The sequence below is a fragment of the Leuciscus leuciscus genome, assembly GCF_965113295.1.
Source record: "Leuciscus leuciscus genome assembly, chromosome: 15".
NCBI lineage: Eukaryota > Metazoa > Chordata > Actinopteri > Cypriniformes > Leuciscidae > Leuciscus > Leuciscus leuciscus.
The window spans coordinates 26,351,384-26,366,041 of record NC_138739.1 but is presented as its reverse complement, the minus strand read 5'-3'; the positions used below and the strand labels follow the sequence as shown (position 1 = coordinate 26,366,041).

General features: G+C 37.3%; 1 protein-coding gene and 1 long non-coding RNA gene across 2 annotated transcripts in view; both read right to left on the bottom strand.

Annotated features, from left to right (window-relative positions):
• LOC309475442 (glypican-1) overlaps window positions 1-14,658 on the bottom strand; it is a 116,867-nt gene that overhangs the window by 68,465 nt on the left and 33,744 nt on the right. The window lies entirely within an intron of this gene.
• Window positions 12,374-13,185, bottom strand: LOC309475750. Its single transcript, XR_014197834.1, has 3 exons — window positions 12,929-13,185; window positions 12,682-12,787; window positions 12,374-12,537 (listed from the first exon to the last, which is right to left on the bottom strand). It is a non-coding gene; the product is annotated as an uncharacterized lncRNA (long non-coding RNA).

Genomic DNA, 14,658 nt, shown 5'->3' with positions numbered 1-14,658 from the left:
GTCATGTGACAAGAACCAACCAATCAGCTTCGCCCCTTTCCGTAACAACATTGAAAGCTCACTCAACTGGAAGGATGCGGGTGCACCCAAACACTACGGGTGTTTTTCTCTTCTCCGTAAATGAACCTTGTAGCAGAGCTACAGCAAGCGTGGCCGTGCAAGGACGTGGTCGTGGCCAGCATTTACCCGGTATATCTCTATAGTTACCATAAACTTAGCAGCTTTAAAAAACCAATCATCATTCCTAATGCCGAAACCTGACAGCCAAGAATCCGAGTCAGAGTAGGGCAGAATTGTTTTCAAAGTCTTTAACACCGCGAGTCTGATGACACACTGCCGAACAAAGAACCGCACGTCGGAAAGCAAGCCTGAGGTAAGTTAGCTTACAATGTTAACTGTCCTGTCAGATACAGACAGCGATGTTGCCAATGTCATTATTTTTTATTTTGACATAGAAGAGGGCGGGAAAATATCGCGAGCGGGCGCGGGCGCCGTGAGCGCTGAGCGAGCAGGAACGAGTAGTGAGTTGTCGTCGAAAAAGATAGATAATGCAAAAAAGCTGTCGGGGCTAAACCTAGAAAAAGAAAGAGGGGAAAGGAGATGGCATGTCAATTGATGCGACAGCAGCTAAATAAGTGGATGGTGAAAGGCTACAGGTAGGATTTTGTTTTTGCCATCGGGACTACCGGGAGATTCCCGGTGGGCCGACGTGCTTTTTGGGCCGATACATCTCATACTTTTTTGTTTCGTTTTTTGTCTTAACGGCCCATAAAACTCGTGCATCGGCGGCCCATTCGTTTTGTTTTGCTTAATTGGCGGCGCTGGGTTAGTGCGTAATTAGTGTGTAATGCATTGGTCAATAAAAAGTCAGCGTTAGTTTTTTTTTTTTCTGACACCCCATGAAACGCGTAGATCAGCGGCCCATTTGGTTCTTTTCTTGATTGACATTGGGCTAGCCCAATCACACCTTTAATGTGAAGTATAGAAATATACTCTTTCAAGTATAGAAATTAGTACAAAACTAATTATGAAAGTTTCCTTTATTTTTCAGTGCATTTGTTTTACAATATATGGCTATTACTATCATGGGATTAATATTGTAACTATTATTATGTAGTAGTAATGTAGACAGACACTGTAACTAAAATAATTTTTCTTTGTTTAATTTGCACCAGATTGATGAATTTAACATTTAAAAAGCACTATATATATATATATATATATATATAAGTTGATTGGATTGGATTTTTTGCTGCCGCATCCTTCTCACCTTTTTTACCCCTGACCTGTTTTCATGCCTGCATTGTGGAGAGCGCAGTGCATGGTTGCATTGCAACGACAGACGCCACGGGAAAATCCGACCGAATTTTACTATTAATAATAAAAGATAAGCTAAAGTGCATTGTAAATGTCAGTAATTTATCTTTTTATAAAAATTTATTTAAAGTCTGAAATATGTGAGGTTTATCTTTTTATAAAAACAACTTTTTTGTCTAAACTTTATTTGAACTTGTATGTTAGTATATAACATGTTGCAAGACACTTTTAAAATCTGGCTATCATTTTTAATGGTATTATTTTAATGTTTATGTAAACAAAAAGTGCATATTGATGCTAATTTTATTTGTTATTTGCTGGTTTTCGACATTGTGTAGTAGTACTTTTTGAACAGGATTCTGTGATAACCGTGGTCATTTTTGTCACTATAATCATTGAAATGAAATGTTCATGCCATTTCATCTCTAGTTATGATCAACTATGATCAACTAAAATCAACTAATTATGTGTTTTTTACAGTATAATATGCATAGTACAATTTGACACACGTTGTTGGGTGTGGAAGGTTACTAATCGTTTTATCTGTAAATTAAATTAATGTTTTTTCAATTACTTAATTCATTGAAATAAAATGAATTCTTTGATTTGAATTTTTTTTTTGGTAGGTCTTAAATTTCAAACTTTATGGTCGTAAAATGTCTTAAAAAGGTCTTAAATTTGACTTGCTGAAACCTGCAAGAACCCTGGAGATAGTCAGACTGGCAGAAAAGATTTCAGAACTAGAGACACGCATCCAAACTTTAATCGAGGTTAATTGTAAGAGTGCAAGGGCTTTAGATACTGCTTTGGATGCGACTAGCTTAGTGAACTCTGTACACTTTTCGGTTCCGGCCACAGAGCCCGTGCAGCAGGGCGATTGGGTGACGGTGAGACGCTATAGTCACGGGACAAAACACCGCTCTTCCGTTCCGATTACAACATCAAACAGATTTTCCCCACTCAGTGAAACACCCACTGAGAATCCTGTTGATTGTGCCCTAGTTATTGGCGATTCTATTACACGTAACGTGAAAATAGAGACACCAGCTACCATAGTCACATGTTTGCCGGGAGCCAGAGCACCTGACATCAAAGCAAATTTAAAAGTGCTGGCTAATGCTAATCGTAAATCCTCCAAAATTATTATTCACGTCGGCACTAATGATGTTAGACTACGCCAGTCGGAGATCACACAAATTTACATTAAAGGGATAGTTCGCCCATTTAAGACATGAAGTTGTATGCAATCCTTACCAGCACTATAGTGCATACACACTGACCCACTCTGTGGTCACCTCCCTGGTCAGAGTTCTGGCCGCTGGAAGTTTTTCAAGAAAGTAGGTTGGTTTCCCGGTTGGTTTCCGGGGCCTCAAAACTTTTGATGCACACTCTCTGATGTGCGCTGTCTCTGCTACACGCAAACACGCACGACACGTCACACGCTACTAAAAGGTAAACTTTTATTATTGGCCTAAAACATCACCAATCATGCCCACAAATATTGAACAGACTGTCCATTAGAGGGAAGCATAAGCATGCAGTAGAGAATATAGCGCTATAGGATCCAACCGCAAAAATAAGTAAATAAACGGTCTACCTTTCTTTGCTTTTAAGTAACTAAAGAACAATGTTCAATGCAATGTTAAAAAATTAAGAACTCTTCGCCAACTGGCTAATGTTAAATAATATTAATAAAAAATAAAATAAATTAAAGCTGCAAGCAGCATTTATCGGGGTTCAAGCAGTTAAGGTCTTTAAGGCCTTTAAGCACAAAAGCATCAAAAGTTATTAAGTTTTATTTAGCAAGCATGTAACCACTGATATAATAGATGGAAAAGACCATTTACAGCCAATACAGGCAATTTACCATGGGAAATATATGGTTTTAAAGCTTTTTAACAGTTATAGCGCTACCTATGGTCCGATCTGCATAAAATGTTGCGTGCTTATTCAGAATGTTATGTCACATATGCTTACCAATTTTCGTGAAGTTCTGAGTTTTCCTTTAGGATTTATAAGCTTTTCAGTGCATTTTTCCACGGCCATTTTCTAAATCACCCTGTTATAGCCATACGAAAAATGCAAAAGCCTTATACATCAATTAAGCAGTTGAGGAAATTTTACCTCATCCAAAGAAAACTTTTTACCACAACACTGTGTAGCATGTAGCGGGCAACGTGACTTGACGTGCTACACCCAGTTATAGTATTCGGAAGGGCCTAATTAAATCAGAAGCAAGGAACATCTACTGGAGGGAGAAAATGGTGTAACAGGTGAGTAAATTGTTGACAATTTTGTTCTGATTCAAAGAGAAAATTATATTGATAAATGAAAAAGTTAATCAAAGTAAATGAAAGTCTCTTCGTAGTTTGTTTCAGAAAGATGAGTGACAAATAAAGTAAATGAAAACAGACATCACTTACTCATTTCTTTTGAATGATTCAACAGCCTAAAAGCTTCGATTAAATTAGGTGAAGTTCCGCAGTTTTCATACAATTTGTGAAGAAAAAAAAGTCAAAACCAACACTACGTCTGTTTCTTTCACCTTGACCCAAATAACTTACAATAATAAAACAAAATAATACATTCTATTAGGGCTGTCGTATGGGGTTCCATTTGTGCCAAAAATGAGTTGACTGCTTTGTACTACACATTTGTCCTTGTCAACAGTCATTGTCTAGTTGTTCTAAAAAATTGGTATATGTTGATGTGTGTGTTCTCTGTTAATGTCGATTTGTTCTGTCGTCCTTACTGTATTGATCCTCCTTTTTCAGAAAAATTTGTTTATGTTGATGTGTATGTTCTTTGTTTATGTCGATTTGTTCTGTTGTCCTGTCTTCCTTACTTGAACTGTAGTCCTGTAGCCTACTGTCGTCCTGTTCTGTCATCTTATTCTGTCGTCTTATTCTGTCGTCTTAACTGTCGTCTTAATTGTCGTCTTGTTCTGTCGTCTTAATTGTCGTCTTTTTCTGTCGTCTTGTTCTGTCGTCTTAATTGTCGTCCTGTTCAGTCATCTTAACTATCGTCCTCTTCAATCATCTTAACTGTCGTCTTGTTCTGTCGTCTTGTTCTGTCGTCTTAACTGTCGTCTTTTTCTGTCATATTAACTGTCGTCTTGTTCTGTCATCTTAACTGTCGTCTTGTTCTGTCGTCTTATTTGTCGTCTTGTTCTGTCATCTTAATTGTCGTCTTGTTCGGTTGTCTTTTTCTGTCATATTATCTGTCGTCTTGTTCTGTCGTCTTAACTGTCGTCTTGTTCTGTCATCTTAACTGTTGTCTTGTTCTGTCATATTAAAGGGATAGTTCACTTTGAAATAAATTTTTGGTATGTTTTAGCTTTAGCTTTACCTCTTATACACAGCCATGTCCAAGTGATCTGATCTGACGTGTACGCAGACTGGTGCATAGATATATACACTAGATGTCACCTTAAAGACATTCGTTCCAATGAACTGCCGTAGACAAGGCGACATCTAGTGTGTATATATCTATGCACCAGTCTGCGTACACGTCAGATCAGATCACTTGGACATGGCTGTGTATAAGAGGTAAAAACGATATAAATACTGTTCGTTTTCTCACACAAACCGCTCGTTTCGTGTCTTAGGCCATCAATGTGTACTTATGATGGGGAATTGTTTAATTTGGACGACGGGGAATTGTTTTAATTTGGACTCTGTGCATGCTCTTTGAGGTGATGACCATAGACCTGCATTATATGACTGACAGACAAGAACGGTTTGACCTAAAAATATAAAAATTGAAACTACTGCGGAAAAAAAGACACCTACATCTTGGATGCCCTTGAGGTAAGCTAAAACATACCAAAAATTAATTTCAAAGTGAACTATCCCTTTAACTGTCGTCTTGTTCTGTCGTCTTAATTGTCGTCTTTTTCTGTCATATTAACTGTCGTCTTGTTCTGTCGCCTTAGCTGTCGTCTTGTTCTGTCGTCTTAATTGTTGTCTTTTTCTGTCATATTAGCTGTCGTCTTGTTCTGTCGTCTTAACTGTCATCTTGTTCTGTCGTTTTATTTGTCGTCTTGCTCTGTCGTCTTAACTGTGGTCTTGTTCTGTCGTCTTATTTGTCGTCTTGTTCTGTCGTCTTAACTGTCGTCTTGTTCTGTCGTCTTAATTGTCGTCTTGTTCTGTCGTCTTAACTGTCGTCTTGTTCTGTCGTCTTAACTGTGGTCTTGTTCTGTCGTCTTAACTGTGGTCTTGTTCTGTCGTCTTATTTGTCGTCTTGTTCTGTTGTCTTGTTCTGTCGTCTTAACTGTCTTCTTGTTCTGTCGTCTTAATTGTCGTCTTAATTGTCGTCCTGTTCAGTCATCTTAACTCCCGTCCTCTTCAGTCATCTTAACTGTCGTCTTGTTCTGTCATCTTAACTGTCGTCTTGTTCTGTCGTCTTAATTGTCGTCTTGTTCTGTCGTCTTAATTGTCGTCCTGTTCAGTCGTCTTAACTGTCGTCCTCTTAAGTCGTCTTAACTGTCGTCCTCTTCAGTCATCTTAACTGTCGTCTTGTTCTGTCGTCTTGTTCTGTCATCTTAACTGTCGTCCTGTTCAGTCGTCTTAACTGTCGTCCTCTTCAGTCATCTTAACTGTCGTCTTAGAAATTTATCTAAAGAAAGCTTGAAATGTCTTTAAACAAAACAATTCAAAACGAAAAGAAATAGGCTACTCTCTGATTATGTAATCCATGATGTGCATTTCTCTCTTTAAGCGCTTTCACTACGGAGATGGCGATCGTGAACTTCATCTTTGCAGCCGACACTGACAGAAAACACTAGTTTATTAATAAAAATCAATTATTGTCTGAAGTTTAAAATCATTGGTTACCCGTAAGCCAATCACATAACATTTGGTTATGACGTGTGTTATGCGCTGGCTCAGCCGTATCGAACTTCCACTGTAAACACATGTATGATGCGAAAACAAAACCATCAAGCCAAATACCGGAGTGAACATGGCTGTGAACGACTTTTGCAAATTATGTGAAGTAAATCTACGCATCCACGGTACAATCAGCATCTACGTCACGGCTCTCAGCCCGCCCTCTGTTCGTTGATTGGCCGGCTGTTTTCAGGCCGGAGGAAAACTGATAGACAGGTCGCTATCTCAGACTGAGTACAGAAGCGAACTGAAATTGAGCGGAAGTACGAAGTCTGACGTAGTCAGGCTACTGCTATAATGGCCCATGTATTAAAAAATGGTCAGGTTTAAATCGGGCTCGGGCTCATAATTACAGTTTTGTGTTGGATAATTACGTGCACGGGCTCGGGTAGGGTCAGACTTGATTTTTTTGGGCCTGATCTAAGCTCTACAGTGAATTACAGTGAAGTTATTGAATATTTTTCATAAATAATAATCATAAAAATGATGCAAAAAGATATTTATCCAAAATACGTGTTGTAGTATAACCATCAGGAGAGAAGTGATGTGTGAACTGAATTTGGCAACAATACAGTGAATTACTAGCCTGGCTAACGTCAGACCTCATCTCATTGAGACGTGGTCTGGGAACCACATGTTCAATTTCTCGTATTTGAGGCGTGGTTTACGAATGCCCAGAGCCGTTTATTGGGTGCTACGAATGTCTATCAAATGTGCCTGTACGTAGCTCATAGCCAATCGTTTCAATTATACCAGATGACAGAATATATATATATATATATATTTTTTTTTTTTTTTAAATAAGTGTTGTAGTATAACCAAAAGGACAGCAGTGATGTGTGAACTGAATTTGGCGACAATACAGTGTAGGCCTACAGTGTTTAAGCTCATGAGTTATTAATCCGGGAAGTTTGAATCTGTGATGGCCAACTTTACTCAACTAACAAAGTTTGACAGTTAAGTAAAGACGACAGAACAACAACAGTTAAGATGACAGAACCAAATGACAGAAAGACGACAAATAAGACGACAGAACATGACGACAGTTAAGACAACAGAACAAGACGACAGTTAAGATGACAGAAAGAGGCGACAGTTAAGATGACAGAAAGACGACAGAACAAGACGACAGTTAAGATGACAGAAAGAGGCGACAGTTAAGATGACAGAAAGACGACAGAACAAGACGACAGTTAAGATGACAGAAAGACGACAGTTAAGACGACAGAACCAAATGACAGAAAGAGACGACAGTTAGAACCAGACGACAGAGCAAGATTACATAAACAGAGAACATACATATCAACATATCCTAATTTATCTGAACAACTAGGCAATGACTGTTGTCAAGGACAAATGTATAGTACAAAGCACAAAGCAGTCGACTCATTATTGGCACAAATGGAATCCCATACTGTCGCGATAACCGCAATATTGCAGTACCGCGATACTGACAAGCCAACCGCAGAGGAATGCAAGTAACCGCAGCAACTGTGATATTCGCGCGTTTTCTTTTTTCATAAGGCTATACCCTTCTTGTTTTGAACTTAGTGTTTATTGAATGTTAAATAAGTTAATAATGATAACAAGACTGTTTAAAAGTCTGAGCATTTTAGTCTTATTTTAGTCAGAATTATCCATGACTATTTTCATCTAGTTTTAGTAGATGAAAACTGATGACATTTAGTCAATGAAAATAGTTTTTTAGTCTCTTTTTAGTAAGGCAACTCTATTTAACCCAGTCAATATAGTGTACCACTATGGAAAAATAGCAAAAATAGCGAACAGAAAAGTAACACTCGTCTCATTCGTGGAGGTTGAAAAACAAGTTTTTTGTGACATCCAAGATTTATTGTATTAAAATTTAAATGCAAAAGAAAAGGCATGAGAGTTGGCTGTTTTTGTAAATTAAGTTTTAATTTAAAATGTTTGCGATTTTAATATAACTACATGGCAAAATATTTTACCACTTGCTTATAAATCTAGATAGAAGTAGTGCATTGAATAATACGTTGTTTAAATTGTGCTTAAAAGTGAATTACGTCTATTAAAGAGTGTGTATGTGTACAAAGAGAATCGCAATGCTGACAAAACTTTAAAAAAAATAAAAATAGCTGATAACTTCTGGATTTGAAATAAAAGTAGTGAGTATGTGTTTGTGGTACAGCCGTGGATCAGTTACGCACTGCAAACGCAGCATTATGTGAAAGCACTATAGCGCGTGCAATGGAGGCAAATCAATCACATTAATAATTCACGCAAAAAACATGATTCATACATGCGTAGACAATTTCACATGCATGCAACCTAATTCACATACCCCCCCAAAAAATTCACGTGCATGAAAAAAAAAAAAAAAAACACAAAAAGCAATTCACATGCGCAAAATAAAATTATATATTCGTAAAATATATTTCACAAATGCAAAACACAATTCGTAGAAATACAACTGTGCACAAAAACCTTTGAATGTTTAAAATGTACGAGTTTATCCTTGAATGTGAATGTGCAAATCGTCATTCACGTGTGAATCGCCTTGGATGTGTGTGTGTGTTTTTGAGACTTTCCTGGCAGCACAATCCTCCTACACAGATGAGTCGTACTCTTTAGCTAATCAGATTTAAGCTTATCAATCGACCAATCAGTATCACGTGAGGGCGGGCCTACCTCCATGTTACGTCATCAGCTTTCGACCAGGGGGGCAGGGTTTCATATTATTTTGAAGCTTCCCCGGGCGCCGCCATTGATTAGCCGACCCCCACCTGCTGTTAGCATTCCATTGACTCCCATTCATTTTGGCGTCACTTTGACAGTGAATAACTTTACATCTGGGGCGTTTAAAGACTCCATTTGTCCATTATTTATTTCTAAAGAAACACGAAAATGTATAAAAGGCTCCATTACCTTGTAGCTTACGTTATGGCCCCGTAGAAGCAATTTTTGTAAAAATAGGCTAACGATTGCGTCATAACCACGCGACTCTCTGTCGCACAGTAGAGAAATTACCGTATGGACAGGAGGAGAAGCTCGCGGGCAATCGGGGGGACGTGGAGGCAAAATGACAAAATAATTAATCAGAATACCTAGCAAAAGTTTCTCCTGCTCCTAGCTCATGGACACCTCCTACTCACTGGTCACTGTGTCCAGTTTATATACTGTCTCGACCAGTTCATGGCTAAGCAGAGGTATGTGCAGTTGAACGGTTTATTTCTGTGTTTACTGAAGTTAAAGAAGTTAGAGATCAGTTGAAGCAATAGTTTATGAACTACTGTTTAGTCCACATGTGAATATTAACATTTATTGTTAGTATTGATGGATTTTCATGTCCTGTGCTGTCCACCACACGTTAATGTATGTAATGACGTGCATAGGAGACATGTTTTGTTTTAAGCTGCATATATTATGTAGTTTTTTTGTTTCAGATTTGCGAGACAGATGATGTATGAAGATGCAGACAACCAGTACTGTGATCTTACCATTCCTACTGTAATTCTTTCAAAACAGTCATGTTGCAAGCCATCCATTTTGACAGTTGTTTCAACAAGAGGTTGAAAGTGATGCATTGTTACTATATTGATTTGTCTCCTGCGGACTATGTACACGCTCTAGGAATAAAGCCCTGCTATTCATGCATTATTATGTTCTTGTCAGAATTAAAAGATTCAAAGACATAGTTACATTTGATGTACACATTTAATTTGAAAGTTTTCGAATCCTTTGGGAATAAAATATACATAAAATGACTTGATCATGATTAATGTTCCCGTTACATATGAAGATCATGAACTGACAATCTTAAGTATGAAGAACAACACTCAGTACAGAGAAATATATGTCTCTTCCAGAGTTGTGCGATCCAGTCAGAGTCTTTGCTTTTAAAGTATATAAATATAAGCGCAATACATCAAGTGAAAAGTTAACAAATGAATTGTTCAATCCAGTCATCACTAGACCTCTCTGTTAGGACATATCAGATATTGGTCTAATATTTAAAAAAGTAAAAACCTATAGTACAAGAGGTGCAGACAGAGGACAAGGGAGATTAAGTGATGGTATTTGAATAGAGTTTACTGAGTAATCTCAGTTGCATAATCTTAATTGCCTCTCTATGATAAGTATACCTTTGTCTGAAATCAGATTCGCCTATTTTACTAGGCAAAGTAAAAATGAATGGTTCACAAAATTGTCCTGTGACACTAAAAATCTTGAGATGATAATACAGCACAAAACATAAGGAAATGAATGTTGAATATATTGGTATATTTAATGTATTAACTAACCATGAGCAATACATTTGCTGCTGTGTTTGTTAATCTTTGTTAACGTTGGTTAAAAATACAGCTGTTCATTGTTAGTTCACAGTGCATTAACTAATGTTAACAAGATGTTAATGAAGTATTAGTAAATTAGTAAATTGAAGTATTGAAATTAACATTAACAAAAAATAATAAATAATGTATACATGCAGTTCATTAGTTCATGTTAACTAATGAAACGTTGTTGTAAAGTGTTACCAATATATTAATACAAAAAAAAAAATATAAAAGAGAAGAAAGAAACAACATGAATTAAGATGTCTATGACTGCTATCCAGATGTCAATGACCTTTATTTAAAATCATATTTTGCTATCATTTAAGTTCAGTTTTACATTTGTAGTATTTCAATACATTCTTGTGTTTGTTTTATAAAACAGCTGTAACTTTTGAAACAGGCTTGATATTTGTTGTTCTGAAATCAGAATGATCAACAACAATTCTGAACTAGATGGTAACGTTTGTAGAAAAACTAAGTTGGCTTGAAAAAGCCTAGCCAGAAAGTTTTACAATGTTCTAGCATGGTTTAACATGATTTACAATGTTTCTAGTGTTAGGGGATAACAGCTTAAAGACCCAGGAACAGATATGATGAAAGAAGACCAGGAGTCCTGAGGTACAATCAAATAAGTAAAAATTTACTCAAGAATAGTTTCATCGGTAGAGCCAGGCGTCAAAGTCTCACGGGGTCGCAGGCCAGAGACTCTACCGTACACAAAATCTCACACCAGTTATACCATTTCCAAGGGCATGAATGACATCAGTACATACATGTTGGCAACTTCTCATTGGCAAGAAAACATAAAGTTAAAACAATTCTACACCTATGGACAGATAGGAGGGTAAGTCGACATTCAAGTCCAAGTTCAAGTCATCCAAGTCCAAGATTTGGTCCGGTGATGACCTCGGAGGTCGTAGAACGGCGTCTTGGGGTCAGCTGTTGCATTAGCCTAGAAATCTAGACGCACCCTAGCGGCAGCAAAATGTATTTTGCAGCCAGGGCAGTCTAGCAACTCTCCATAGACTTTCGAGCTGCAAAAAACTAAATTGGGTCAGGCCAATCACGTCGCGTATAGAGTAGGCGGGACGGGCTTAACATATGACGACAGAGTTGTGACGGTTACCTGGCTGCGACTTGAAAACAAAGAATGACGGCTTCTGGAGAACAGTCTTTCGAATCGGCTTTGTCCGCGACTCTGGAGGACTTGGAGTTAAGCTTTTCTTTAAGAAAAGAGCAAAGAACGGCACTTAAGTCATTCTTTAAAAAAGTAAAATGTGTTCGTCGTTTTGCCGGCCAGACATGGCAAAAGTTGAATCTATCAACTAACGTTAGCTCCGCTGTTGGGAAAACGCTCTGGTTGGTTGAAGCGCTGTCCTATTGCGTGCAGAGGGAATTTGAAAGACAGCCGTTTATCCCGCCCCTCGGATTAAACCGCGTCTATGGTGAGTTTCCAGACCTAACATCTTGATGTAGGTCTGGCTTGCCAGGCTACTGTTGCATATCACTAGACCTGCATTCAATGCACACACAAAAGCACAAGGGAATCACAGTTCCTCCAAGATTGTAGAGGGCCTGAGCTCACCATTATCAGGACAGACTACCAAAACACTGATAAAACATTCCCTCCTCAGAAAGTAGTACAGATAATGTTCACTTTATAGAAATACACATAAAAGTACAATTCTGTGAATCAGATCACATAAAATCACATAGTGTTTAACCCCTGTAACCTTAAGATTAGTAAGAAAGACAGATTTGTTAGAAAGAAAGAAAGAAAGAAAGAAAGAAAGAAAGAAAGAAAGAAAGAAAGAAAGAAAGAAAGAAAAAGAGTTAAGTTAAAGGTTAGTTAGAAAAAAAGAAAGATTAGTTAGATTAACTAGGCTTTTAGACTGGAACTGGTTGATTGAATGACTTTTCACTCTCCAGCATCTGGCACCAATCACTGCAAAACCCTGGATGAGTGGTTTCCGAGTAAAAGCCTTGTATTTCTCCTCGTTTTCCTCTTCCAACATAACCTAGAGGATTCATAAGAAAATTGTGACATTAATATCCAAATTACCTCATTAACAGTACACATGGATGCAGCCACATGAATGACTTATTGCATTTTGTCATTAAGCAGCTAGCAGTGATCACATTTTCATTCATAATTTATACACCTGGTAAGCAGTTCTTGTAAATTTCATTGCAGTGTCTGCAGGGCTGCAGTGTGTACATGGTAGTATTCTTGACATGTCACAGACTTCTCTCTCCAATTTGTTACACCTGAATATTTAAATTTGAGGAGCATAAAAATGAGCTTGATCAAAAAGAATAATTGAAGACATGTTGCCAAACCATTACATTTCTCAGTTTCTATTTTAACCACTTTAAATCAAATGTGCAAAAGAAAAAATATATACGTACTGTCAAGCCAGCAGAAGTGTGCCCTCCTCCTAAATGAGTCTGTATCCACCAGACTTCTGAATTTGGAATAAACTAAAGACAGATTTAACCATCCAGAATCACCCTCCTCAAGGACCACGTGAAGAAGAATTTCAGACAGGACAGAGTCTGGCAACTATTGGGTATTACAAACAAACCAAAAAATGAATACTGCCATTTCCAAACATCATGACCTAACCTCCCTTAAAACAGAATGTGCATATGGGTGCAGGTAAAACCTGAAAGATCTGTTCGATCTTTTACAATATCTGCAATATGAATAAGTTACGACAATCAAGGTTCAAAGCAAAGGGAGATTTTTTTTATAGAAATCACTTTAAGGACTACAACAAACAACTGGTAGGGACTACACGAGCTTCCTCCTGGGCTAGTGACACACACACACACACACACACACACACACACACACACACACACACACACACACACACGAAAAACCAAATTCATTGGGATCAGCCTGATGTCTTTTGATGTCAATTATTATGGATGTTGGGTTATCTGTAAAATAAATGTTATGGGGAAACAAAACTACCTTAATAACTTACCATTAGCATGAATACACCGCAGTCCACAGATCCCAACTGAGCTGGAACACCATGGAATAAAAAAAAAAATCTAAATGGAAAAACTAACATTTTATTTATACACTAAAGATAGCAAAGAAATCAAAATTGTTGTAACATGAATTCAATACCATATTTTTAACAAGCTTCCAAGATCCCGGATCCATCTTTATTGCAATTGAGCTTAAAAAGAAGGAGAAAAAAAGTTCGTTATTTTATACACACGAGAGAAAGAGAAAGAGAAAGAGAAAGAGAAAGAGAAAGAGAGAGATGAACTCTGTGTTGAACCACTTAGCCATGTTGCAGCAGGTATAGACAGTAGCATACCTGAACTAGGGAGCAGGTGTAATTTATTTTTTTAAATGCCACTGTCTATGCCTATCTAAAGCCAGAGAACAGTGTTGAACTGAACCACTGGACTAATATGTAAAACTTTGAAGCCCGGTTTCACAGATAGGGTTTAGATTATGCCAGGATTAGGCCTTAAGGAGCTTTTATAAATATGCCTTAGAAAAAAACATTACTGTTGTGAATCTTAAAAGAAACAATGGCACTGACATTTTAAGATATGCAAGTGTAATTTGCTTTCAGTTAAACATGCATTTTAGTCTGGGACTAGTTTGAGCCTTGTCTGTGAAACTGGGGGTGAAAGTTAAATGGAAAAAGTGAGCAGTTGTATAGATATATAAAATAATTTAACAAATATTAACAATATATATAATGCATAAAACTGGAACACGGAACAGTTTTTTGTCCCACGGAACTCCATGGAATGGAATTATACAGTATGTAAACCTGAACATGGATACACAGTCAGCATCTCCATAACCTCTAGGGTCAGTGGAGACGAGGATGTGTATCCTTTTAAATTTCGGGGGCAATACCTGCAGAATACACAAAGCATACTTCCTACAATAGCCTGCCTGTGTTTGTTGGTTTGTTATTTCTTGTTTTAATTTAAGTATACAATCTTTATTAAGATAAAGAGGGAAAACAAATGAATATGCCTAATTATGATTACCATAGAAATTAACATTAACAATATCAAATATGGCTGTCAGGCAAAACCTTGGATGAAAGCAATTATTAAGATATTTCCAAAATTAAACGAATGTTATTTGAAGAAAT